Below are 27,555 nucleotides of genomic sequence, written 5' to 3' on the forward strand. Positions count from 1 at the left end.
TACTATCCTTTTCCTATCATAAACTTTATTTTATTTTTCCTTTATTTGAAGGGATCTGGGGGGAGGATTGATGGAGATAAAAAGGCTCATGTAAAACTAAAATCAACCAAGCCCCAATCACGCTCATTGGAAATGTGAGACGCCTGGATTTTTCTACTAATCATAATTATCTAATTTAACCACATGAACAGATAATAGCATCCTTTGTCATCTCACATATAAAAAGCAAAGCAAAAATATATTAGTCCCCAAAAACCCACAACAGACAGTATTTTTCATGGACCCATACTTACAAAGCTGAGCAAACTGGCCACCCAAATGGAAATGCCCAAACCTATAGCCCGCACTGCAATGAACCTGGAATCTTGATGGCACCTCTGCCATGGTGCACTGTGTGGACACCACAAACCCGTGGAAGAAGCTGCCCATCCGGACCATAGGTATCAAAACCCATAACATACTACCCTACCTTGTTACATACGTCCCAACCCTAATTTCTCACTTAGGAATAAGGTTCTATATGGTATTATATGCATCTGGAATTTTTATGAGACTTAGGAGGCAAGGGAGGTAAGCATGATCATTAACAATGATAATGGCTAATGTTTAAGAAACCCTAACAGTGTACCAGACTCTGCCCTCAGCTCTTCATGCATCTGTCACTTAATCTTTGCCAACAGCACTCTGAAGCGCATCGTGAGAAAACAGGCTAGGAGAGGTTAATAACCTTCCCAGGGTGACAGAGTTTGTAAGTAGCAGAGCTGGGATTTCAAGTCAGATTATCTGGTTCTAGACCCTTTATGTCATCTTCCTTCCCATGGGTAAAAGAAGACTGTGCATAAAGTATAGAAACTTGCAACAGCTCTATCAGTACTTCCTGCAAGCGTATTTCAGGCAAATTAGATCTAATTTCACATTATATCTGGGACAAAATTGCCCAAGAAAAAGTTTTCCATTTTTAAAAAAAGGCTTTAAACGCACACTGTGTGCAGGTCTAATAACGATCAGGACTTGTGTTGGACCATAAAAGAGGAACAGTGGTTACACTCTACACGGCTTTCAGGGCCTCCCAGGCTAGCCCGATTCTTCCTCATTTCTCATTGTCTCCTGTGTTTCCACACCTACTCTCCCCACCATCTCCCACTGATCTACTCCTCATCTTGTTGCTGGAGTTGTCTTTTCCATATGCAAATCTGGTCAACACCCTCTTTAGAATATGTCTATGGTTTCCCATCACCCTGAGGACAGAGGTTCCCAATGTCTTGGCTCACAGTGACTTTGTGTCTCAGTAATTTTTTCCCAGTGCCCCTGGGCTAAAAAGAATACTAGTTGTTCCATTTATTAAGTAATTAGGTGCAAATAACAGTAGTAGTTCACGTGGTGTCCAACAGATGTTGCTGTTTCCCTCAAATTTAAAACATCTCGTGACAGCCCTGTGAGTTCACCACAGCACCCCAGGGCACCTCAGCACACAGTTTGGAAAATTCAGCCCATTAGAATTCACACTATATACCTTAAAGTGGCCATGTATGCCCCTCAAATTCTCCCCTACTCACCTGCCTGGCCTTATGCTTTGCCCCGCTCACCTCCCAGTTTCAGCCATGTTTCTAGGCTCCTCATACATACCACTTTCTACCCAAATGACTCACCCCGTCCCACCCAGCCAACCTTTTTGATTACGTAAGGCTTGCTTAACCCTAAGTCCTCAGCTCCACCAGCAATTTCCTGGAGAACACCTGTCTGACCTCCCTGACTAGGTCAATTGCTCCCATTGTATGCTCTCCCAGCACTTTAAATTGTGTGTGTGTTTCTTTAATGACTCTCTGACTCAAGTCTGTCTGTAAGTTCCACGAGGTCAGGAGCCCCATCCCAGTCATTATCAACTAAGCACCTAGCATCTCTAGCAGACAGTCCGAAAATAGATATGCAAAACATCATTGGTGAATGAATGAATGAACCTCCACTTCCCAGCACAACCAGCCTCTTCAAGTGCCTTGACAATCATTACTTTTTCTTGACCTTTACTCACATTGTGTCAATAGTAAAGCTTTCCCTTTCTTTGAACACATATCCAAATCATATCCAACTTTTAGGGCTCAGTTTAAATCCTAATACATCATGAAATCCCCCGAGACGACATGCCCACACTGATTATGTCCTTCTTAGAATGCCCACTCTGCCTACATTCAACACCTTGATCTTACACAACCTGCTCTCATACAGCCTCCTGTTCTTAAAAAAATTAGGAACTCTCTTGACAAAGGACGACTGCTTCCAAGCCCCACACCTAGGAGGGATGCAGTTAACACCTGTTGGTCCATTACTCCTGTTTCTTTTTCTTAAGGAAGGAGAAATATGGATTAACGTATCTTCACTTCTTTATGTGAGTGAAAATACTGACCTTCCCTCATTCTCCTCCACTCCTATGGGCTGACTCCCAAACTCGCTCTGTTCTCTGCAGCATTCTCCACCTGTAACCAGGGCTGGAAAGCCCAAAGATTCCACACTGAAAGCTGACTAAGCTCTTTGACATCATCACATTCAAGCCTAATACCAAAACTATGAAGTTACCAAAGCAGTTATTACCATCTCAATTTTACAAAAGAGGAAATACGGGCTCAAAAAGGTAAAAGGATGAGCCTGGAAGATAGTAGACATTTGTGGTAAATTGTATTATTGTTCAGAAATATTTACCCCCTCCTCTACCCTACTTTATTTCCTGACCCTTAGCCTTAGGTCAAGTCTTGTGACTCTTTGGCCAAGACAGAAGTGATGCTCTGCTTGTTCCAAATGTTCAAAGGTTATATATATTTCTACTTGCACCCTTGTCCCTCGACCATTTGCAGGAGAAGAACGTGTCCAGGTCAGTCCACTGGACCAGGCAGAAGGACAAGGGATGCACAGGACAGAACCTCATTAGTTGGACCCAGCATGCATGGCCAAGCCTGAGCCAAGGCACAGGCACGTGAGCAAACCTAGCAGAGATCAGCCGAGTCACCCAGTCAAACTCAGCTTTAATCAGTCAACATAGATATGTAAGCCATATAAATGCTTTCTGTGATCTACCACTGAGATTTTTGTCGTTGTTCATTACGCAGCAATAGCTAGCCAATAAATATTTCTTAAAAGAATGAATGATTCAATGAACGAATGACTTGCCTAAGATCAGATAGCTAGTAATTCACACATGGAAGGTTTTCTGCATCCTTGTCTCTCGTTTGTTCTATTCCTCATGTTTCTCTCCAGCCAGAGAAGAATGAGGAGGCTTGAAAGAGAGTAATAAAGAATTTAAAAGTCATAAAATAGAGAGGATGGGCAAAAAGTATAGCAAAGGAAATAAAACTAGTTATCTGGACAAAAGAAAGAACGAAGACTGCCAGGCTCCAAAGTGAAAAGGGTGCCTCAATATCATCAGTTGTTCTTCTGTCCCTATAACAAAATGGATTTAATATGAACAGGAAGGACTTGGATTAGATCTAGAAGAGAATTTCCACACTGTAGGAGTGGTTAAGTTTGAAATCATGCCACCAAAGTTGTCTGAGGAATCTATAACACTGTTTCCTACAGATTTCTCAAAATAATGTACATACCCATCTTCCCAGACAGTTTTAGGCTGATAGCTCACAAATAAAGACATGAAGACAGGAGCTAGCCTAGCTCTTTAGCATCTAAAAAAATACAGATTTCCAGACCCAACTACCCAAAATTCAAACTCAGTAGATAGGGGCAAGATCTAGGAATCCATATTTTTGAAAGCTCCCTCAGTATTCTGCTGTGCAACCAGGTTTGGGAACCTCTGGTTTACATGGGAGGGACTTAGTGACCTTTTGTGATATCTTCAGTGAGTTTCCCATTTGTTTCAAGGTATCATGTGAAGACTAGTGTCATTAAGCATCTATGGTGGATAGAAGGAAGATTTCAGAGGAAAAAAGGCAATGAAACAATTTTGTTCAAAAATGTTTCACAAATTTGAAATGTAAATTCAGTTATGATTTCCACAGATACCCTATTAATTTCTTAATTGTCCTTACTTTCTCAAAGATTGCATGTGTATTGCAAGGATTAAGTTGGTCACTTTGCCTCAGATTAGACTTAGTTAACAGGATGCAGTTTATCTCAGCTATGGGGTTCCTATCTTTATGTTTTACTTTTGGGCAAATATTCATTTTTATTGTTACCATTAGGTTGCATTTTTTCCCCCAATTAATGAACATGAGTCATTGGCTCAAAGGAGGGTCCTTTAAGTATAAAAGGAGATATTTTAAAAGTAGTGTGAATGGTCAAATTCAGAACAAGGTAAATATAAATGGTGAATAGGACCTTAATATCAGTATGGATTATAAATTTATATGTACTAAGCTAAGAGTATTTATGAATATGATTATTTTATGCAAGAGCAAAAAAGAAAAAAATGAATATAAGGTCAATAATGAATATCTGATCATTGGATTTTGTTGGACTGGCAATCTATCACACTAGTGAGTACTCTACTATGAAATTTTGTCAAATAATTGTCTTAAGAAATCAAACTTTTTAAAGCAACTTTAATAACATCTCTTTGTTATAGCAACTTCACCTACACCCTAGTCACTACACAGCTGCTAATCTATTATGAACTAAACTGTTAAAAAGTATCTATTCCAATTTACACCATAGATGAGACACAGAAAAGTTAAATGAATTAAGATCAAAGAACTAATGATTACTACAGCCAGGACCAAAATTCAAATCTCCTGGTTTGGTGTGTCTGTGTGTTTGACACATAGTAAAATATTCCCAAGTCCATCTTCTCATATTACATAACATTCTCCTGTATCATTTCCACTCAATATCATCACATATCTTATATTCCCACCCAAATGAACTTAGGAGAATCTTCTGGTAAAAATAGTGGCTGGCAGACACAGGGCCTATTGAGGACAAGAGACAGCCTCCATATGAACTCTCTGGCCACCTCAGCCTGCCTTCCACCCCTCTTCTAAAAGATGGGCCCTGGTTTCACATGGAAAAGCTTTCTGTGTGCCATTAGCCATTTGAGAACCCCCTGCATCCTATCTTCAAATTTACATTTGGCAATTCCGTGCCCTGTATTCAGCCAAATCTACTTCAAAACCACCACCCTAGGGTTTCTGCAAGCAAGTTCAAAGTCATGCATAATGATTTGTACATTTGTACTTTTCCCTGTGAACTGCTGGGATAATCACCTAGGAAGTGGAAGCTAGCTCATAAGCTTTGATATTCAGCAGTTAGTATTAGCAACCATGGCTGATAGTTTATTACATTACAAATAGAACATAGAAGACTTTGTGTCATGGAATGAACATCATGGAGCACTAGATGAAATGACTATTCAACAACACGTTAAATCAAGCGGCAGTTTATATGTCTAGGGAGTGAACTGTGCTGGAGTGCAACCAAGCAGACCATTCCATTTCCTCAAATCCATAAATTCTAATGCTTCCCTTCTTTCTAAACTCTCCTGAACTCACACCACTTCACCCAGTCATAAAAATAAGATATTTCCCCTCACTCAAATCTCAATGGACTTTTTTGTTACCTGGGGCCTGCCTCAACTGAAACCCTCTTATTATTTTTTGATTTATTTTTCAATTTAGTAGAGTAACAAGAACTTCATCCAAGAAATCTGAAGTCTAGTTTTAAAAGTTTTCTGATCTAGGTGAATATTTCTATTTGATAAAACTTGGGTACTTTTCTCCTACAACTCCTACAGACTTTGTACCTACTTTTCTTCATATACAAGTACATGTGTCACACTCAGTTATCTGGTTTCCTATTTTACAGCTCATTAGAAGCATAAAAAGATGGAATTGGGGGAGCGGCAAAAGTCGAACAAAGCAAGGAGAATTGAAGCAACTAACAACCTGACATAAAGGGAGAAGAGAAAAAATTAAAACAAGAGATTATGAGAATCAAAAGCATAACTCACTGTACCTTTTAGTGTGATGCCAAGTAACCCAATATTCTTCAGTGGCCCTGAAGGCACCAGATTTTATATAACACCAAATAATTTGTGTGCTTAATAATAGCCTGTATAAAGGTGCTCATCATAGCAGCATTCATAAAAAGAAAAAAAAAGTCAAAATAGACTTATCATCCAACAATGGAAAACCATTAAGTAAATTATAAATTTCCATGCAATTGAATATTTTATGATCCTTTAAGTGGTATGAAAAAAAGAAGTTTTTAAAAGATAATCATAGAAGTATTCTGAAAAAATGTAAAACCGTGTCCTGTATATTCTGTTCAACCAGGCTGAGAAGCGTAATAGATGTCAGAAAGATACTGTTCAAGATGATTAAAATGAAAAGGCGCGATACTTAAAGAAATAACGTTTGATTCTTGAGAAAATTCAGTTACATGTAATAGTTTCGTTTTTCAAGATGCAAGATAAATAATGCTGTCCTAGGAAGTGGACCAGTCACAAAGTGCTTTGGGATCATTTTCTTAAATTCGTTCTAATAAAATAATTACTATCTTAATCCTAAATAAAATAATGAGATATAGCATCAGCAATCACAGCAAAGATGATTTTTCCTTTGGAAAGTCTTCAGAAATATTTAAAACGAAGCAAAAAGGCTAAGAGGGTCTTCAAGCACAGGTAAGAACCAGAAGCACGTTGCTTCACACAGTATGGAAACATTTGGAAGTCACAAGCTGGCATTTATAACCACAACCTTATATTGTTCATCTGAGATGGAGGGGTTGCATGACCTCAAGTGTCCCCTCCAACTCTTACATTCTATGACTCTGATTCTGAGTTGCCCTATATAAGGGCAACCCTACCTGAGGCAGCTCATCAACACATAAAACGTGGATGAACTCTGCTACCTCTATTACATCTACGCTGTACTAATTTACCATCTTACATTTATTTCTTTGAAGTTCTAGAAGATTCCATTTTCTGGTCCTTGTTTATTTTCCCTTTAACTAGGGTACATATTCTAAATGTCCCTTATTGCTCCAGTTTCTAGCTATAACTTTTCCAACATACAATTATCAATGGTCAAATGTTTTGTTGCATGATCTCATTTTGTCCAGTAGAGAATTCATAATGTCTAGTCTCTCACCTCACATATTTTAGAAATAAGAATTCTACTACACTTTTGTTATTCTGATTATCCTACATTTACTTCTATCATTTAACTGAGAGTTATATTCAAAATATTTAAAATTAGTATAGCTCAGGCATCAACCAATCAGAATGCAAGTAAACTCAATTCCAGTCGATGTAGACTGTGAACAACTGATACCCCTGTACCAGTGCATGCTAGCCGAGTGTGAGCCCCATGTTAATTCCCAAATACTCTGAAATATAGCAGTGACACTTTTCTCTCTCTTTTGGATAAATTAATTCTGGTGGGTTCCCTTTTATTTTTCCCCAATTCATAACCATTCCTCCTCACATGTTTTAGTACTACATCTTAAGCAACTCTTTATAATTGTCTGTGTCAATAAAACACTAATCACAATCATACGCCAACTAGTAAGATGACCTAGATGAAAAGGACAAGTTCCCAGACAGACACAAACTACCAAAACTGACTCAGAAAAATAAAAAGAAAATTTGAATAGACACATAAAGTAAAGAAGTTTAATTAGTAATCAAAAAAATTTCCACAAAGAAAAGTCCAGACCTAGATGGCCTCACTGGTGAATTCTACCAAAAGTTTAAAAAAAATTAACACTAGGGGCCGGCCCAGTGGCGCAAGCGGCTAAGTGCCCACGCTCTGCTGCGGCGGCCAGGGGTTCACCGGTTCGGATCCCGAGCGTGCACTGACACACTGCTTGTCAAGCCATGCTGTGGTGGCGTCCCATATAAAGTGGAGGAAGATGGGTATGGATGTTAGCCCAGAGCCAATCTTCCTCAGCAAAAAAGAGGAGGATTGGCAGATGTTAGCTCAGGGCCAATCCTCCTCAACAACAACAAAAAAAAATTAACACTAATAGTTCACAAATTCTTACAAGAATAACAGAAGAGGGAACACTTCCCAACTCATTCTATGATGCCAATATTACCTCCATATCAAAACCAGACAAAGACATTACAAGAAAACTACAGACCAATATCTCTAATGAATATCGATGCAAAAATTCTCAATAAAATACCAGCAAACTGAATCTATCAACATATTAAAAGGATTATATACCATAGCCAAGTGGGCTTTATCCCAGAAATGAAAGGTTGGTTCAACATGCAAAAATCAATCAGTGTAATGTATTATATCAACAGAAGAAAAGACAAAGACCACATGATCACCTCAATAGATACAGATAAAGCATTTGACAAAATCTAACACTCTTTCATGATAAAAAGAATAACACTCAAAAAACTAGGAATAGAAGGAAATCTTCTTACTTGATAAGGGCTTCCACAAAATAGTCACAACTAACATCACACTTAATAGGTAGAGACTGAAAGTTTTCTCCCTAAGATCGGGAAGAAGACAAGGATGCCTGCTCCTGCCATTCTATCCAACATTGTACTGGAGGTTCTAAAAAGGGAAGTTAGATAAGAAAAAAAATCACTAAGGATTAATTTCAGAATATTCTTCCTTTAAACAATATTAAGCCAATAGAGGAGCCAAAACATGAGCAGCCTATAGACCAAATCCTGCCACAGGTGCGTTGTTAGGGTATGGAATGGAGAGACAGAGTTTAATTTTCATTTCCATTGAGTGCCTTTAGATGAGGCAGATACTCAGAACCCCCCAGGTTCTCTGCCTTACGCAAACCCATTACCTTACACTTACCCATCCCATAGTTTACAGTTTCTGTCTGCCCCAGAAATGCGTTCATACCATACAGCTCTTCCTTGACTTACAGCAGGGTTACATCCCCATACACTCATTGTAAACTGAAAATATCGGAAGTCAAAAATACATTTAATACACCTAACCTACCGAACATCATAGCTTAGCCTCGTCTACCTTAAATGTGCTCAGAACACTTACATTAGCCTACAGTTGGGCAAAATCATATAACACAAAGCCTATTTTATAATAAAGTGTTGAATGTCTCATGTGATTCATTGAATACTGGACTGAAAGTGAAAACAGAATAGTTGGACTGGTACAGAATGGTTGTCAGTGCATTGGTTGTTTACCCTTGTGATCACTTGGCTGACTGGGAGCTGCGGCTCGCTGCCGTGGCCTCACATCACAAGGGAGTATGGTACCTCATATCACTGGCCAGAGAAAAGATCAAAATTCAAAGTACAGTTTCTACTGAATGCGTATCGCTTTCACACCATCGTAAAGTTGAAAAATCGTAGATCGAACCATGGTTAAGTCGGGGACCTTGTGTACACTCAAGGAATGTGTACGTCCCACGTGCCAATCTGCTGGTTCCACATGCAGTGTTAAGGCTTCTTTTCCATAAACTTTTTTCTCTAGACAGCAAATTATACAAACAATAAAAACTATGTATTTGCATGAATTTCATGTAAATTTCTCATTTCCTTGTTCTTTTCTTTCTGTTGCCTGGACACAGCTTCTTGTATGCCTATACGCCTTTGCACGCTATTTTCACTTTTCCTACTGTGACTTCTTCTGACCCTATTCCCACTCTAGCCTCCCTGCACGTTCTACTCATTTTCAAGTAACAGCTCAAACATTGCTTCCCTGTGGAAAGTTTCTTGCTGCCCCCACTGAAGCCTTAAATGCTTCCTCCAAATGCTTCCTTCCTCCACATCAGCCTCTCTCACTGTTTGTATTTAAAGACCTAATCTTTTTATATCTAGTTCTCTCATAACTAGCACAGTACCTGGCACAGAGTAAGTTCTCAATATTTGTTCAATTAATTAATGAATAAATGAAGGGATGTAATTTAGTTGAATCATAGTGTTGCTGAGGCTAAAGTCACAATTTCAACATTCATATGGACAAATAAGTTTCACTTTCCTTAACAGCAGTGTCTTCACCCTTGACCAGTCCAATGCCCTCATAGCTTTTATGAGACAAGTCAGATTTCATATAGAAAGACTCTATGTCATTCTGTCACCACTACTCAGAAAAGGCACTGCTCCAAGGGACTCATGGTGGCATTATCTCTAGTTTAAATGACAACGCATTTTCTTGGAGTTGAAACATCCATTATCCTAGGTTTGCTATGGCTGTCTAAACATTTACATTCAGTTGCTAGTGTGTGCTCACCCATTTCCTATTGCATTCTATGGCATAGAAGAAAAAGAACGTCACTTTTTAAAAATCTTTCTCCTTTCTGGAGGTGAGAAGTTTGTCTCTGTCACAAATGTGAGATGGTGTGAAATCAAAATGAGACTTTTCAGATTTTCATTCTATGAGTCTAATAGCATTTCGTCAGTATTTTACCTTAGAGAACTCAATCTCAAACTTTCTACAAATGTTTTGTTTTTTTTCCCCGGAATAGTAATTGGTTCAAACTTTGGTGGCCTGACCCAAAAGTCACCATGGTAGAGGGAAGTCAAGTGGCATTAGTTTGTAGCCTCCAATGCCTGGAATTGTGGTCTGTGGACCAGCAGCAGCAATTTCTCCCGGGACTGTATAAGAAATGCGGAATTTGGGGTCCCAGCCCAGATCTCCTCAATCAATTTAATAAGATCCCCAGATGATTGGAATACATATTAAATTTTGGAAAACACTGTCTGGAATCTGCATTCTAAAGTAAAAGCTTTCTCCTCGACTCTTGATGTGTCCGTCAAGTTCAAATATGAGTATTGCCATATTCCTTCTCATCCAGATCATGGGTCAGAATTGATTTTCTTTTTTATGCCATATATCCATTAAGAAGATTTTATGTGCAGGTACACACAAACTAAGACATGCACATGTGCATACACATACACAAGCTCAAAGTGACTTAAGAGGATTTAGTATCTCATATAAGGAGAGGTCCTGCAATGAGAAGGTTGCAGGGTTCATCAATTAGGGAGCCCCATGAGGTCGCCAAGGACCCAGAGTTCCTTCTACCTCTCCTCTCAGCCCCCTTTTGCATGTTCTCCTCAGGTTAATTCTCTTTATTATCCCAAGATGACTGCCATAGTTCCAAGCATTGCATGCAGAAACAAAAATGTCAACAGCAGAAAATAATTGCTTCTTCATGAGCATCTATTTTTGAGAATGAAGAAAACATTCCTTCAGAATCCCCTCCACAGACTTCCCCTTGTATCCCATTGGCCAGAATTATGCCACATGATCTTGCCTGAGCCAATCATTGACGAGGAGTACAGATCCTCCTTGTTTGGCTTGAACCAATCATTATTCATTCCTTGTGGTTGATTCTTGCTCTCCTGAAGCACATAAAGTGGAAACTTGTGCAAAATAGTGTTTGTTTAGCACGGGAGAACGTAGGCAAGATGTAGGGGGTGATTTGAGGTGGAGATAGTAGCAGGATTTCTAAAACAAAAAATAATAATGCCAAACATAAATCACATAAACAAAAGGAAATTTATCTTTTTCGACGAAAAGGACACTGCTTACAAGAGGCATACATAGGAATCAAAATTGGATCTCAGTCCCCAAATAACTACCAGAGTCTCCTTGAGATTCTCTCTGATCTGTCCCTGCTGCTCAGTCATCAAGGTCTGATGTCTACCCTCTATGTGGATCCCACCCCAGAGAGGGGCTCAGCAGTTGTGCTGCTGCGTGGACCTTTAAAGCCTAACCCAGCAGTATTAGATCAGACTCCAGTCACTCAGTATAATTGCTCCTCCTATCACTAGTAAGCAAGAAGGAGGTAGAGATGTTATGGGCTGGACTCCCACAGCAAAACAAGTCTGCAATTGATTGCTGCCATAGCAACATTGGTTGGTGTTTCCAATGGATGTCGTGGACAATAGGGAATTAAAGGGAGGTGGGAGGAATATGCATATCAACCAAACGGCAAGGTAGTCACTGACAGTGATGCTCAAATATTAGTGTGCTTAATTATCATGTGCTTCCGACATCTGGGATGAGAAGGAAAAATTCAAGTGTTTAAGCATCCCAGGTGACTCCAGTACAAGTGGTCTTTTGAATCATTCTTGAGGAGCACTGATCTGGAGGAATAAAGTATTCCTTTTCTTTATTGTTTGATGCAATGTTGCCCCAATATCGTTTTTGATTAACAAGAATTATTTCCTTGTTACAATATGCCATCCTTACTAGGGCAAGTTGTACATTCCAACACAGGCATTAAAACAAATGCAGGGGGCCGGAGGGGATGTCACACAAGTGCTAAGCCTTTGAAACAGGCTTTGTTAACTATCACAGTAGTATAGTGCAGTGGAAAGAGCGCTGGGTTGTGGTCCTGCTCCTGCCACTTATGAGTCGCCTTAGCCATATCACAGCCTCTCTAGGTTTCAGTGTTCTCATCTATAAAATGGAGATAATAATACCTACCTTGTCTCACAGAACTGTTTGAAGACTCAGATGAAAAAAATATATATGTATATATACGTATGAAAGAAATTTGTAAACTGGGTAACAATAAAATGTATTCTTTTCCAACGTTAATTTATAACATTGTTTTCCCATGATATTGAAGCATTTTTTCATTTTACTTTTTCGCTGTGTGCAGCATCTTCTTGAACTTGGTAGTTTTACAAGGCTGTCCATTCCACTCCACTGGCCTTCTGTCCACATGGCATCCAACAGGGCCTTATCTTCGCTCATTCACTCAGGGGCTATAGGAGAGCAAAGTTCATGGTATTATTTTGCAATGTGTAGTCTGGAGTCTTTGGTTTCCACTTTGAAAGACCCTGAAAATCCAAAAGTAATGCACTCTTAACTAGTGTTACCAAGGAAACACTGAAAACAAGAGCTGTTTCCATTTCTGCCTTATTAATGTCCCTACAAAAAAAAAATTACTGCCAGCAATACTATTTTAAGAGTTTAAAGAAGACTTTCAACTGAGAGATGAACAAAATTATTTCCATAAGGGATGAAGATTGAGGAATCAGAAATGATCAGAGAAGAGGCAGCAACTTTTTACTGAATCAAAAATTGACCATAAGAAGAAATATTTCACTTGCTCCTACTTACAAATAATTGTTCTATTCTCTTTGACAACACGTAACTATCTTTTCAAACTAATACATTCAGCAAAATTGCTTTTTCTTCTTACTTTGATTTGCACTACTGATTCCAACTGGGACCAAAATAAATGGAATATGTACCAGGATCTCCCCAGCGATCTCACAACTCGTGGGATTCTGTTAATGAATGCAATTATAATTCTGAATGAATATGCTTGATGCTCACTTACAAGGAAACTGAACTCAGAAAAGATTTTTACCCTTTTGTTTAAGTGTACACACCAGCTGGCTCCCAAATGAATCTATTATAAATGTCCTGGCCCTGTTTTCAAAAGAAATAGTAATAGTACCAAGAGCTATCAGATAAAAACAGGGCCATATACCTGTTGTTTCCCAAAAACACAAGGCAAGCACGATAAACCAATAAGAAACACCTGTCCAGGCTGGATGGAGCAGGATTTATCTACCAGATTACATTACAATAATGTCCATAAATCCTTGCACTGTCCAAATCCTCATTTTCTAGGCACAGAAATCTCCTCAAGGACTAACTTTTATGATCTGGATTCTAGTAGGCTAAATAATGGCGACCCAAAGATCTCAGGTCCTAATCCCTGGAACCTATAAATCTCACCTTGGAGGGGAAAAAGGATCTTTGCCGATGTGATTAAATTAAAGATTTTGACATGGGGAGACTATCCTGGATTGTCCAAATGGGCTCTAAATGCAATCACAAGTGTCCTTATAAGAGAGAGTCAGCGGGAGATTACACACACAGAGAGGAGAAGGCAATGTGAAGACAGAAGCAGAGATTGGAGTGATGCGGGCACAAGCCGAGGAATTCTGGCAGCCACCAAAAGCTGGAAGAGGCAAGGAATAGATTCTCTCCTAGAACCTCCTGGGGGAAAAGCCCCGCTGACATCTTGATTTCAGTCCAGTGAAAGTGAGATTGAACTTCTGGCCTCTAGGACTGTGAGAGAATATATGTCTGTTGTTTTAAACCACTCAGTTTGTGGTAATTTGTTACAGAAGCCACAGGAAACGAATATATGGACACAAGTTGTCTTTCCTTTTCTACTCCTCTCAAGTCCCCTAAAGCCAAAGTGGATTCCCTGTCCATGTTATACACTCCCATTTCTATGTCTCCACACTTTCTTGACTAGAACATTCCACCTCATTTCTCTAAAATAAACCCTATGCAGTCCTCAAGGAATAATTCAAATGTCACATTCTCCACGTTTTGGGTTTGAATTTCAACGTACAAGTCAAAGGTATGTTTTTATGTAATTAACTTTTAATTACTTGTGTAGTATATCCACTACCCTCCCAGTTCCTAGCAAAATTTCCAGTTGATCCAGTTCAGTTCAACCACAGCCAGCAGGAGACTCTCCTTTCAGACCCCCACCCTCACGCAAATTGACCAAGTCCTTCGCCCCCTGTTTCCTGTAGCCTTCAAGGCTCTAAGTTGTTGGACCCCCAATAATGGGTCATTCAGAAGTCCACACTCTGGGGTGACTTGGTGCCAAATTAAGTCCACACCTCTTTCTGATATTGTAGTTGATGGTCCTTCTTCCTTGTCCACTTTGAGGACTGTCCACTCCTTCCACTCCATTTCAAGAACACTTTTGACACCTTTCCCCCTTTCTTCCAGCACTGGTCTTGATCTAGAGTTGGGGAGCACACACACGTCTCAAACTGAGGCCAGTCATATTTTTTTTATTTTATGTCTTTTTTGTTATGCTTTTTAAAAAATTAATCTTTCATTATATAAGCAAACCATGTACATTATAACAAAGAAATTTACACAGAAAAGTATGAAATGAAACGTAACATTTTCCATTTCATCTCTCCCAGTCTCTCCTCCCTCTCTCTAAAAGAGTTGACAATATCTCTTAAATACTTCCAAATATTTTCTCTAACTAAATTACCGTATATGTGATCTGTATATTTTAGAGGGTTCTTCTTTTGTATTTTATCTTTTATTATGAAATTTAGCATATAAATAAGGAGTATAAGAAAATCTGTATGTACGGTTTAAAGAATACTCAAACCTGTAAACTCACCAACCACATCAAGAAAAAGAACACTGATGTACCTCGGGAGTCTTTATACGTTCCTCCCAAACTGCATTTGCCTTCCAGACTCTCAAAGCTATCCTGATTTTTATGTACATCTTCCCTTTGCATCATTAGATTTGTTCATAATTATTCTGGCTCTCTCCTTCTCCTCACTTAGTAGAACTGCACTTGCCCACACATTTGAAGTTTGGTGTGCCTGTCACTTTTTTGACAAATGAAATGTGATCAGAAGTGACTGATAGAAGCTTTAAAAGTCAGTGTATGCTTCCCACATTCTCTTTTTCTGTCTGCCTCTGGCAACGTTCCGGATGGTGGCCGCTCCCTCAGCCTGGATACTAAAATGAAGACAATAACAACGTGAAAGCAGAGAAATAAAACTTTGTTATTTCAAGCCACTGAAGTTTTGGGATCGTTGGTGACTGCAGTAGAACGCAGGCAACCCTGACTGATGCAATCCCCGTGCTTCTCGATGTAGCTTCATCACCAGTGCGTACAACTTCAAAAATATATAGTTCTGTTTGCCTGTCTGCTTTCTTTACAAGAACGCAACCATGGTAAATATATTCCACTGTGACTTTTCAATATTGTATCTTCAAAATCAATCATGTTGTGTGTAACATTCATAACTACATAGCATTCCATTGCATGAATATACCATGATTTACCCATTCCACCATTGACTACACTTAAGTAATCTCCATTTGGGAACATTCATAGACATGTATCTTTTCTCAGAGTAAGCGTTTCTCTAGATGTATACTTCGTCACAGGATTTCACCTAAACTCCAAGCTAACTCAATAGCTCACTTCACTTTTACCTACTCTTAACTATACAAATAAGAAGTAACTTAAGGCCGGGATGTTTTGACCTACATGATGCTCTCACTTAAAATTTCCTGTGCCTGGGGCAGTTCCATTTCAATCACTACAGTCAGTGATGAACTGATCATCATGGTTAAGAGGTGGCATCTCTGCACCCTTACACACCACTTCAAAAAGAGTTTCTCTTAAACCATTTTTAAATTTTTCAAAAGAAAAAGTAAGTTGCCTTCAAATATTCATGGATTTTTTTAACCCTCTGTTAATATGATTTAGGGCACTTACTTTTTTTCTAGACGAGTGTATTATATTAAATCTAATTTAATGCAACAATTACTTATTTAGCAACTATTATGAATACAGACCACATTGGGTGTTGTGAAGGATGTCAATTCACACGAAACAAAGTCCTGGCTCTCATGAAGCAACCATGCTCCTCAATGAGAAAATATTTAAGCCCTTCCATCCATTCAAAGCGATATAAAATGTTATGATTCCACCTCACCCCTCCAAAATGCAGATACCTGACAACTTTATCTATTTAGGACTTAGCCAAGAAGAAAACCCATTGTAAAATAGATGTCATGAAATGCATGGGCTACACATAGGAGATTCCTGGGTCCTTACTCACAGCCTAGGAATGCTTTTTATGTGCCCATTATTTTATTAAGCTAAGCATCTGATTTACAAACCTAACCTACCACAAGTCAGGACTAGCAAGTAAAAAGAGGCAATTAGGGGTAGCAAGGACATATGATAGCAAGCTTCCGATAGCGAGGAAAAGATCAAAGACCATAAAGAGCAGATAAGCACACTGACTCCTTAGGCGATGTACACAAGGACAAATTGGCCTCCATCAATCAACAGGTCCTGAGGCATTTCTGCATTTCATCAGAGCCCAGACACAGCCGTACCTAGTAACGGCCTTGGTGCACGGAGATAGATAAAGCAGACTCCGTCTAGTCTATGTAAGGAGGAAAGGGAATGTGCAATAAATTTTGAAGGACTTCCCTCTAAAGCGTTACACTTTCAAAAAGCTCTAATGCTTAAATCAACAACATTTCTTCCAGGCCAAAAACTCAGGTACCTCATAACCATCATTTCTTAAGCTCTGTTATGTGACGAGCTAAATACGTATTCTGCTACCTCCAAGAGAAAGACCGTTATTCTTTCTAAGTTGAGATTCAGAAAGGTTAAGAAATTTTCTCAAAGTCACACATCTGGTGCTTGATTGATCCGAGATACAAACTCTTGACTTTCTGACTCCAAAATCCACATTGTGTCATTATACCACATGGTTTTATTTATCCAAGAGTCACCTTTCTAAGGGTTACTAAAATAATGAAGTTTTTTTACATGTATTTCATAAAATTAATAGTAAAGTGTTTAAATATATAACCCAGAGTTATCAGCATGCTTGATTTTCATATTTGCCCCAGGGAATAATTAGATATCCAGGTTGCTACTGTGTTTAATTTGTACCTACCATATGCCCTGCTGCCCTGTGGAGGGACGTATGGAGAAGTCTTTCAGCTAACTGCTGAGTTCCCCAGATTCAGACACTGCTGGGAGACTGGGGCAGGCTCACACCAGAACTTCTGGAGGTCAGCCTTGCAGTAGATGAGGGAGGGTGTCCTGCCTAATATCAACACAGAAATGGAGGCTGCATCACATGGGCATAGTTACTTGGCAAATGAAAAGACCTCAGAGTTTCATTCTAGAAAAGCAGTTTATAGAAAGAGCTGGGATACACAGAACGCAGGCATACCAGACATACATTTATAAAGAGCAAGGCTAAACCTAAGAGGGAGCCAAAAACTCAGGAATCAAAATAAATAACATTTTGATGCAATACTTTAAAAAATAAAAATTGATATAAAAAAGTTCATGATAAACAAAATATAAGTTTAAATAAAAACAGGATTAGTGTTGCTGTTTTTCCCTTTTGCTTCAGGATCCAGTATGGCTTTGCACAACACCATTGGAGAGTTAACATAAATGTTTAAAAAAGAAAAGGAGGGTAAGGACATGGCTGTAGAAATATAGTGATTTGGGAGATTATTTTTGAATTACAAGTTTCACTAGATGGAGGAAACAATAATTACCTTCCTGGAGTCTTGTTGAGTCTGGGAGGGAATTGCAGCATGAGATACTCTGCTCAAAACATCCCCAGTGAGAGACATGGCCAAGGAAAGTAACTTAAAAGTACTATTAGATTGAGTCAGCCCTGATGGTCTACTGGTTAGAGTTCGGTGCTCTCATTGCTTCAGCGACCCGGGTTTGCTTCTCGGTCGCAGAAGCACACCACCTGTCTGTTGCCATGCTGTGGTCGTGGCTCATACAGAAGAACTAGAAGGACTTACTACTAGGATATACAACCATATACCGGGGCTTTGGGGAGGGGGAAAAAAAAGGAAGATTGGCAACAGATGTTAGCTCAGGGCAACTCTTCCCTGCAAAAAAAAAAAGTACTATTAGATTGCAGAGCCTATTGATATTGGGGGTGGCCATGTGATTTAGTTCAGTCAGTGGAACATGGGCAGAAGTGAAAGGGTAACAGTACTGAGCCCAGGCTTAAGAGACATCACATGTTTCCACTCACTTTCCTCGTAATTCTGTTATTGCCATGAAGAGCACATTGCCATGAAGAGACCAGTAGCCTGCTGGTCCCAAAAGAATGAGAGTCACATGAACCCAAGATAAACTAAACCCAGAGCCTAAAACCAAGTCCAGCCAACCATGCTGGGATCCTCAGGGATGCCAGTCACCCTCAAACATGCACGAGTAGACAATGTTTATTGTTGTGGGATTGTGTGATTGGCTGTTATATAGCAATAGTTGACTGATACATTGTCAATAACCCAAAATATTCAGTAGCTTCTTAAGCCTTTGCATAGATCAGTGATTCTCAACCCTGCATGCACAGTAGTATTGCCTTGACAGCTTTTTAAAAATATCAGTGCCCAATGCCCACCAAACATTCAAAGAAGATTTAATACCCGTTCTTCTCAAACTATTCCAAAAAATAGAGGAAGATGGAACACTTCCTAAATCATTCTATGATGCCAACATCACGCTGATACCAAAGCCAGACAAAGACAATACAAAGTAAAAAAATTACAGGCCAATATCGCTGATGAACATAGATGCAAAAATCCTCAACAAAATATTGGCAAACCGAATACAGCAATACATTAAAAAGATCATACACCATGATCAAGTGGGATTTATACCAGGGATGCAGGGATGGTTCAACATCTGCAAATCAATCAACGTGATACATCACATCAACAAAACAAAGAATAAAAACCACATGGTCTTCTCAATAGATGCAGAGAAGGCATTTGACAAGATACAACATCAATTTATGATAAAAACTCTCAACAAAATGGGAATAGAAGGAAAGTACCTCAACATAATAAAGGCTATTTATGACAAACCCACAACCAACATCATACTCAACAGGGAAAGACTGAAAGCCATTCCTCTGAGAACAGGAACAAGGCAGGGCTGCCCATTCTCACCACTCCTGTTCAACATAGTACTGGAGGTTTTGGCCACAGCAATTAGGCAAGAAAAAGGAATAAAAGGAATCCAAATAGGTAATGAAGAAGTGAAACTCTCACTATTTGCAGATGACGTGATTTTATATATAGAAAACCCTAAAGAATCCATTGGAAAACTATTAGAAATAATCAACAACTACAGCAAAGTGGCAGGGTACAAAATCAATCTACAAAAATCAGTTGCATTTCTGTATGCTAATAATGAACTAACAGAAAGAGAGCTCAAAAAGATAATACCATTTACAATTGCATCAAAAAGAATAAAATACCTAGGAATAAATCTTACCAAGGAGGTGAATGACCTATACAATGAGAACTACAAGACATGATTGAAAGAAATCGATGATGACACAAAGAAATGGAAAGATATCCCATGCACGTGGATTGGAAGAATAAACATAGTTAAAATGTCTATATTACCTAAAGCAATCTACAGATTCAATGCAATCCCAATCAGAATCCCAATGACATTCTTCACAGAAATAGAAAAAAAAATACTAAAATTTATATGGGGCAACAAAAGACCCCGAATAGCTAAAGCAATCCTAAGAAAAAAGAACAAAGCAGGAGGCATCACAATCCCTGACTTGAAAACATACTACAAAGCAATAGTAATCAAAACAGCATGGTACTGGTACAAAAACAGACACACAGATCGATGGAATGGAATTGAAAGCCCAGAAATAAAACCACACATATACAGACAGCTAATTTTCGACAAAGGTGCTAAGAACATACAATGGAGAAAGGAAAGTCTCTTCAATAAATGGTGTTGGGAAAACTGGACAGCCACATGCAAAAGAATGAAAGTGGACCTTCTGCTATCGCCATTCACAAAAATTAACTCAAAATGGATCAAAGACCTGAAGGTGAGACCTGAAACTTTAAAACTCATAGAAGAAAATATAGGCAACACACTATTTGACATTGGTCATAAAGGAATCTTTTCGGATGACATGCCTACCCAGACTAGGGAAACTAAAGAAAAAATAAACAAGTGGGACTTTATCAGATTGAAGAGCTTCTATAAGACAAACGAAACCAGAATCAAGATGAACAGACAACCCACCAGCTGGGAAAGAATATTTGCAAAACATATATCTGACAAGGGGTTGATCTCCATAATATATAAAGAACTCACACAACTGAACAACAAAAAAACAAACAACCCGATCAAAAAATGGCCAGAGGAAATGAACAGACACTTCTCCAAAGAAGATATACAGATGGCCAATAGGCACATGAAAAGATGTTCAACATCACTAATCATCAGGCAAATGCAAATCAAAACACCACTAAGATATCACCTCATGCTCATTAGAATGGCTATAATCACCAAGACAAAAAACAAGAAGTGTTGGAGAGGATGTGGAGAAACAGGAACCCTCATACACAGCTGGTGGGAATGCAAACTGGTGCAGCCTCTGTGGAAAACGGTATGGAGATTCCTCAAAGAATTAAAAATAGAGATGCCCTATGACCCAGCCATCCCACTAGGGGAATCTATCCAAAGAACCTGAAATCAACAATCCAAAGAGGCTTATGCACCCCTATGTTCATTGCAGCATTATTCACCATAGCCAAGAAGTGGAAGCAACATAAGTGTCCCTCGACTGACGATTGGATTAAGAAAATGTGGTATATATATACAATAGAATACTACTCAGCCATAAAAAATATACAGAATTGTCCCATTTGCAACAACATGGATGGGCCTGAAGGGTATTATGTTAAGTGAAATAAGCCAGAAAGAGAAAGACAAACACTGTATGATCTCACTCATATGTGGAATATAAACCAACACATGGACAGAGAAAACTGTATTGTGGTTACCAGGGGCAAGAGGGGTGGGGTGGGCACAAGGGGTGAAGGGAGTCATATATATGGTGATGGACAAACAAAAATGTACAACCCAAAATTTCACAGTGTTAAAAACTATTAAAACAAATAATTAATTAATTAATTAAAAAATAATATATCAGTGCCCAATACCCCCCCACCCCCCCCAACCTCCCACCAGACTAGTTGTTTCAGATCTGTAGTGGTAGTTCCTGGGCATCAAACATTTTTTAAACCCCCCAGGTAATTTCAAATGTGTAGCCAGGATCAATAACACTGATGTAGATAAAGATACAAAAATCTTATCACCAGCACGAAGAAATACATCTGTACCCTCTTTGCTCTGGCTGAGCCATCCTTCTTCCCTGTTGGTGGGTTTGATGGCAAGCAGGCCTGGTGGGAGTTAAATAGTGCTCGAGATGGCCATGAAGAGAGGTGACTAATATGCCTGGTGAGGTGTTAGGACCAGAGGGTTATACTAGAATTTACGTGCTATGAAAATATTGTGGGGATAGCAAGTCTAAACAGATTAATCAATAAAATAGAACAGATAGAGAATGGAAGTTAAAGTGCAGAGCCAAACTAAGGAGGGAAAAAAGGAGGTTGATAAAACAGGAAAACCAAGAACTAGGGGTAGAAAAGCAAAAATTGGTTAGAAGTTTGCTATGAATTCCAATAGCATTGGAATCACCTAGAAAATGTACAATCCCAGGCCCCATCCCAGATATCCTTAATCAGAGTCTGAATTTTAATGAGATCTCTAGGCAATCCATATATATATTCAGGTTAGAGATGCTCTAGTTTAGAGAATTCCAGGAAATGAAGTGCATGTACTTCTAGATGATTTTTGTATTCTTCTACTGCATGATTGCATGACCAGCCAAGGTACACTTAGAGGGGATGAGACGGGACATAAAATGGCAGGTGTGCATACATTCACTTAATCCAATAGTTATTCTAATTATATAAATTTCATATTTCAAAAAATCAGAGTTAAGACATCAGAGATTCCAATTTAGTGTGGGGTGAGACCCAAGCATAAGAAATTTCTCAAAGCTACTGAGATGATTCTAATGAGCAGCCCAAGTTGAGAATCACCCCTTTCTGCGCTTTAAAATTGAAATTTGATCTGCTAAAAGACTGCCTTTATAAACTACAATTCTAGAGGTAGTATTAATATATATGCTTTTAAAACTTCTATACTGAGGGTTTGGCTTATTCATGATTTCTACCTAGTTAGTCAAAAGCTAATGAGGCAACGAAGATTGGTACAAAATATTTTACTTCGGCATTGTCTGTTTTCTAAGAAAAAAACAAACTAAAGCATAATTATATCACCTAGTGTTTTGGCCAAGAACACAGAAAGTCCTCTAGGTGTTCCAAACAGGAGATGATTTAACACAAAGAATTAAGTGGTTATAAAACCAGTGAATGGGGTGGAAGAGTGAAGCCCAGCAAAAGCTGTTGCCAGCTCTCAGGTTTGCTTTCAGATAATCAAGAAAGGGTCATCACTCTCTCGGCCAGGAATGGAAAGATCTCTGCTGATGGTCGCTGATGTGTGGATCCCCAGGGTGGTGATTTTCAGGAGAATACCTACAGGCTCCAGCAAGGGTTGGTGTCTTAGTCACTTTGGGCTACAACAAACTACCGTAGACTGGGTGGCTTAAAGAATCAACATTTATTTCTCAGGATTCTGAAGACTGGAACTCTGAGACCAAGGTGCCAGCATGGTCAGGTTCTTGGTGAGGGCCCTCTTCCTGGTTATGTCCTCATATGGCCCGTCCTTGGTGTGTACACACAGGGAGGGAGCAAGCTCTCTTACGCCTCTTCTTATAAAGGCATTAATCTCACCATGAGCTAATCACCTCCCAAAGGCCCCGTCTCCAAATACCATCACATTGGGGCTTACGGTTTCAACATATGAATTTTAGGGAGACACAAACTTTCAGACCATAGCAGTGGGCCTTCCACATATGGAGGAATAATGGCTCCTGCTTCCTTTCCACCTTCCAGATAAAGTGCTCCCCATTAGCTGTATCTAAACCAGAACCCAGCTAGCCAGGTATTCTAAAAATCTGAGTTCGCAAGATTTCAGATACCACAATAAAAGAGAAAGCAATTCAGCAAAATAGCATTGGTCAGTAACAAAACATTAGTTTGAAAGACCTACAGTAGTTTGAATGCTAGGTACTTCATAGCATTGTCACAGAGAGTAAATGAGTTGTGTACATGAAATATTTAAGAAAAACATCTGGCATAAAATTAGCACTCAGTAAATGTGAGCAAAAATGATGTAGATAAGGCAATTTTGGAACTGGAAGAAATATTTTTTTGCAAATTGAGTATTATGGTCTGAATGTTTGTGTCACCCCCCCCCCCTTAAATCCCTATGTTGAAGCCCTAACCCTCAATGCGACGGTATTTAAAGGTAAGGCGTTTGGAAGTAAATATGTTTAGACGAGGTCATGAGGGCAGGACTCTCATGATGGGATTAGTGCCCCTATAAGCAGAGGGAGACAGAGAGATCTCTCTCTCTCTCCATGCACATGCATTGAGGAAAGGCTATGTGACCACAGTGAGAAGGCAGCCATCTGCAAACCAGGAACAGAGACCTCACCAGACACCTCATCTGCCAGCACCTTGATTATGAAATTCCAGCCTCTAGAACCATGAGAAATGACTGTCTGTTGTTTAACCCGCATAGTTTATGGTATTTTGTTATAGGAGCCTGAACTGAATAAGACGTTGAGTAAACTACATTGGTACGTAGTCTGAGAGGGTTATGCCAGGAGGCTTATAAATTAAGATAAATTTGTTGGCAAGAATTGAGATCCACCAACGGATAGGCTCTAAATAAACTCTTTTCTTGGCAAGAGATTTTATCCTAAGGTCCTGTCTAGTTCCTTAGATTGATCTGATATTTTAAGGTGGATGGGATAATGCCCCTGCTGAGGAGAAATCTAGAAACTCCGAAAGGGAAAGAAGTGGGATCTGGTATCAGAGGGTCTCAGGCCCCATCCCAACTCTATGACCTGCTTGCTCAGAGCCCCTCCAGACATTGCTTAACCTCTAACCTTTAGGAGCCTCAATTTGCTCATCTATCACAAAGACACAACGACAAAGCTGTATGTAGATCAAATTAAATAAGATGGTGTACGAGAAAAACATTCTGAAAGTATCATACCAGGAATGTCAACTGGTATTACTAGTGAGGAAGCCTTTTCCAAAACACCTTGAGCACAGTGCTGAACCTTCTTTCAATTTCAAAAAGTTACTAAGGAAATTGAAGATCCTGTGTCCAGCTCAACCTCTCTATTCGTGCAATTTCCAGGCTCCTGTTAGACATCTGGTCAGACTTCAAAATAGAAAGTTTGAAGTGGAAGTAATTATTTTCAATGAAGTCTTAATTATCTACCACAGAGGTAAATAAATAAGGACTTGTTATTTAACTAATCAATAAATCTAAACCTTGACCAGAGAGGTGTGTGCATTTTTTTCCCAGCCATGTCCCACAGGTGTCTGATCAGCATTTATCTTTACTCGGGGTTGCCACATAGAGTTGTGTAGGGTGGGCACTGCATACAGGAGGGGTGACACCACACAGATTGGTGCCCTCTAGTGCTATGCAGAACAGACCCACCCAGCTCTACGTGGCAGCCTGGTTTGGTCACATACTTTCCTCTTTCACGCAGGGAGCTATCTTCTGAGAAATGGCCCATGGATAAATAGTCTTCACTTTCCAGACTCCCTACTACTCAAACCTTGGAAATGTTAAGCCCAGCCTTCATGTCTCCTATAATCAATACCAGTTAATAGATGCTTAGCAGGGCTGGTTTCACAGGCGTGCAACCTGTACAGTCGCACCAGGCACCATATTTGGTTTAATGCTCTGATGTCCCCATCTAAGATGTCCTCATCCTAAAAGTTTTTTAAACAATATGTTTTTTTAATAATAATAAATATTAATGAATAAATTATTTAACATTAATTATCAAAATATTTTTTAATTATTTAATTGTTTTTAATAATATATTATTTGTATAGTGAATAAATTATTATTTTATTAATAATAAACATTGTTTTAATAATAAAACAATAATTTTTTAAACTCTATGTTCATTTTGCTCTGGGTCACGCAAATTACGTAGCCAGTCCTCACGCTTAGAGTAAATAAAATTCGAAAGCTCATCAAATTGTGTCCAGATGTGGGAAGGTTTATAAACAGATTGAGAGCAGGGACTGATGTATATTAAGACAGTGACCTGCATACACCTCCACAGGTGGCCTACTTCAGAATCATTTGGGGAGTTTGTTAACTATGCAGATGCCTGGGCCCCACATGCTGGAGATGCTGATTCAGTAGGTCTGGGTCTCAGGCGTATTCTTTTTTTTAATGTCACAAGTCATTCTGATATGTGATCAGGTCGGGAAATTATTGCTTGGGAATGCGATAGGCTGGTCTTATCAAGAAGTAGAATCAGGAGGAGTCAATTTGAGTTAAACCTCAAAAGCTCTCCTTTGAGGGTTCACTGAGATTAGGGTAACTATCTACTCGGCACGTCCACCAAAATTCCTTTTCCAGGGCCCTAAGAAAAGGACTTTAAACCCAGAACATGGGAGAAATAGTTTGAAAAGTCAGGAGTCTTTTAATCAGATGATGCTAAATCCTAAGATCAAAAGGTAGGAGAGTTTTGCTTTTTTTTTGTTCCTCCTCCTGTTACTAGAGGATTTTTAGTGACTGGAGAGTGTATTCCAAAACATCCCTGAAGTATTACAACTTTAGAAGAGAGAAAATGTGGAGGGAAAGTGAGGTGAGATATGTTGGTGCATGAATGCAACTCTGGAAAGTTCCATGGATGGGACAATGTTCCAGGTGGGCATTTCAAGCAATAACTGAGCATAGGGTCAGATTATGAGGTGTCATAAACTGTCCTTAGCTGAGGTTTCAAATGAAGACCTGGCCCTCATATATTTGTCAGTCATTCTGGATGGTTCCCAGCTCCCCCAAGATGGCGGCTGGCCCTCCTCGATGAGCTCAGCAAGAGTTCCTCCTCTGCTGCAGCCAGGCTGAGAGCCCCCTTCACAGGAGACCAGAGCTCTGCATGGTCACAGTATGTCACATGTGTTCTGTTTTCAAGTCTCTCTGTTTTTGTGTTTGTTTCTTTGTTTGGTTTTGTTTGTTTGTGACAGATTTCTGTGTGTCATCTAGATAAACAAACTAGTAGGTAAACCATCACTTTATCCTAATAGTCCATTTGGAGAGAATCATTGTCAGGAAAGAGTTCCTATACATTAGGAAACTTTTTGAAAATCTTTCTGAACAGAAAGTAAATTCATTCAATCAAGTTTATTCACGGTCAACTGATATCAGGATAATTGTGTTAGAACATCTGTGAATCTTTACAGGGGATGATTTAGAAGTGAGGGTGGAGGAACACCCTGGCCAGTTTAAATCCCCTCCCATGGCTACAACCATCCACTTTAGAACAGCTGAGCTCTCAGGCCTCCTTCCCCAGAGCCCTACAGAAATGTTTCAGACTCCTTGTCTATTTTTGAGAGTTAAACTGGTGAAAGGATGACCAGAGGAGTCTCCTCCTGGTGTGATTCCCTCCCACTTCTCGGTGCATGACATGGGCTAAGTGGAGACTGGTCCAAGGTCAGAACTGATGCATAGGGGACTCCAAAGCTTTCACTGCACAGACTTCCTATACAGAGCCAAATTCCCTTCACCTAGGAATGCTCTGCAGAGTCATGTTGCTATCTTAAGGGAACACTCCAGCCTTTAGTTTAATGGTTGCCAAGAGCAGCAATCTCACAAGTGTGGCTGTCAACTCTCCGAGGACGCCTCTTCAAAGGTCAAAAGGACCCTGAGGAACTGACTCTCCAAAGTGTTAAAAGGGGCCGTGCTGGGCTCACAAATCAAAGAGAAATAAGACATCCACACTGCCCTCTGGGAGGCTGTAATCTAGGCTGTCTTATCCACACTTTGTTATCCATTAAAATAATTAAAATGTGAACTCATAAAATATTAGTAAAAGGAAATAAAATTCAGTAAAGGATAGTTACATATTCTGACAGTTTTAAAGGCACTAAGCCCATGATGAGACTGCAGATGTGGTTGGGGAAGACTGGCTCTTTGGAAAACAGGAGTATGCAGATCTGGGTGCAGAGCGAACAGGAGTGAGAAATGGGCTGAAAACTTGGAGCTTCACTAGTGGTCTTTACTCAGAACAACAGCACC

This window comes from Diceros bicornis, chromosome 27 (genome assembly GCF_020826845.1).
Source record: "Diceros bicornis minor isolate mBicDic1 chromosome 27, mDicBic1.mat.cur, whole genome shotgun sequence".
Lineage (NCBI taxonomy): Eukaryota > Metazoa > Chordata > Mammalia > Perissodactyla > Rhinocerotidae > Diceros > Diceros bicornis.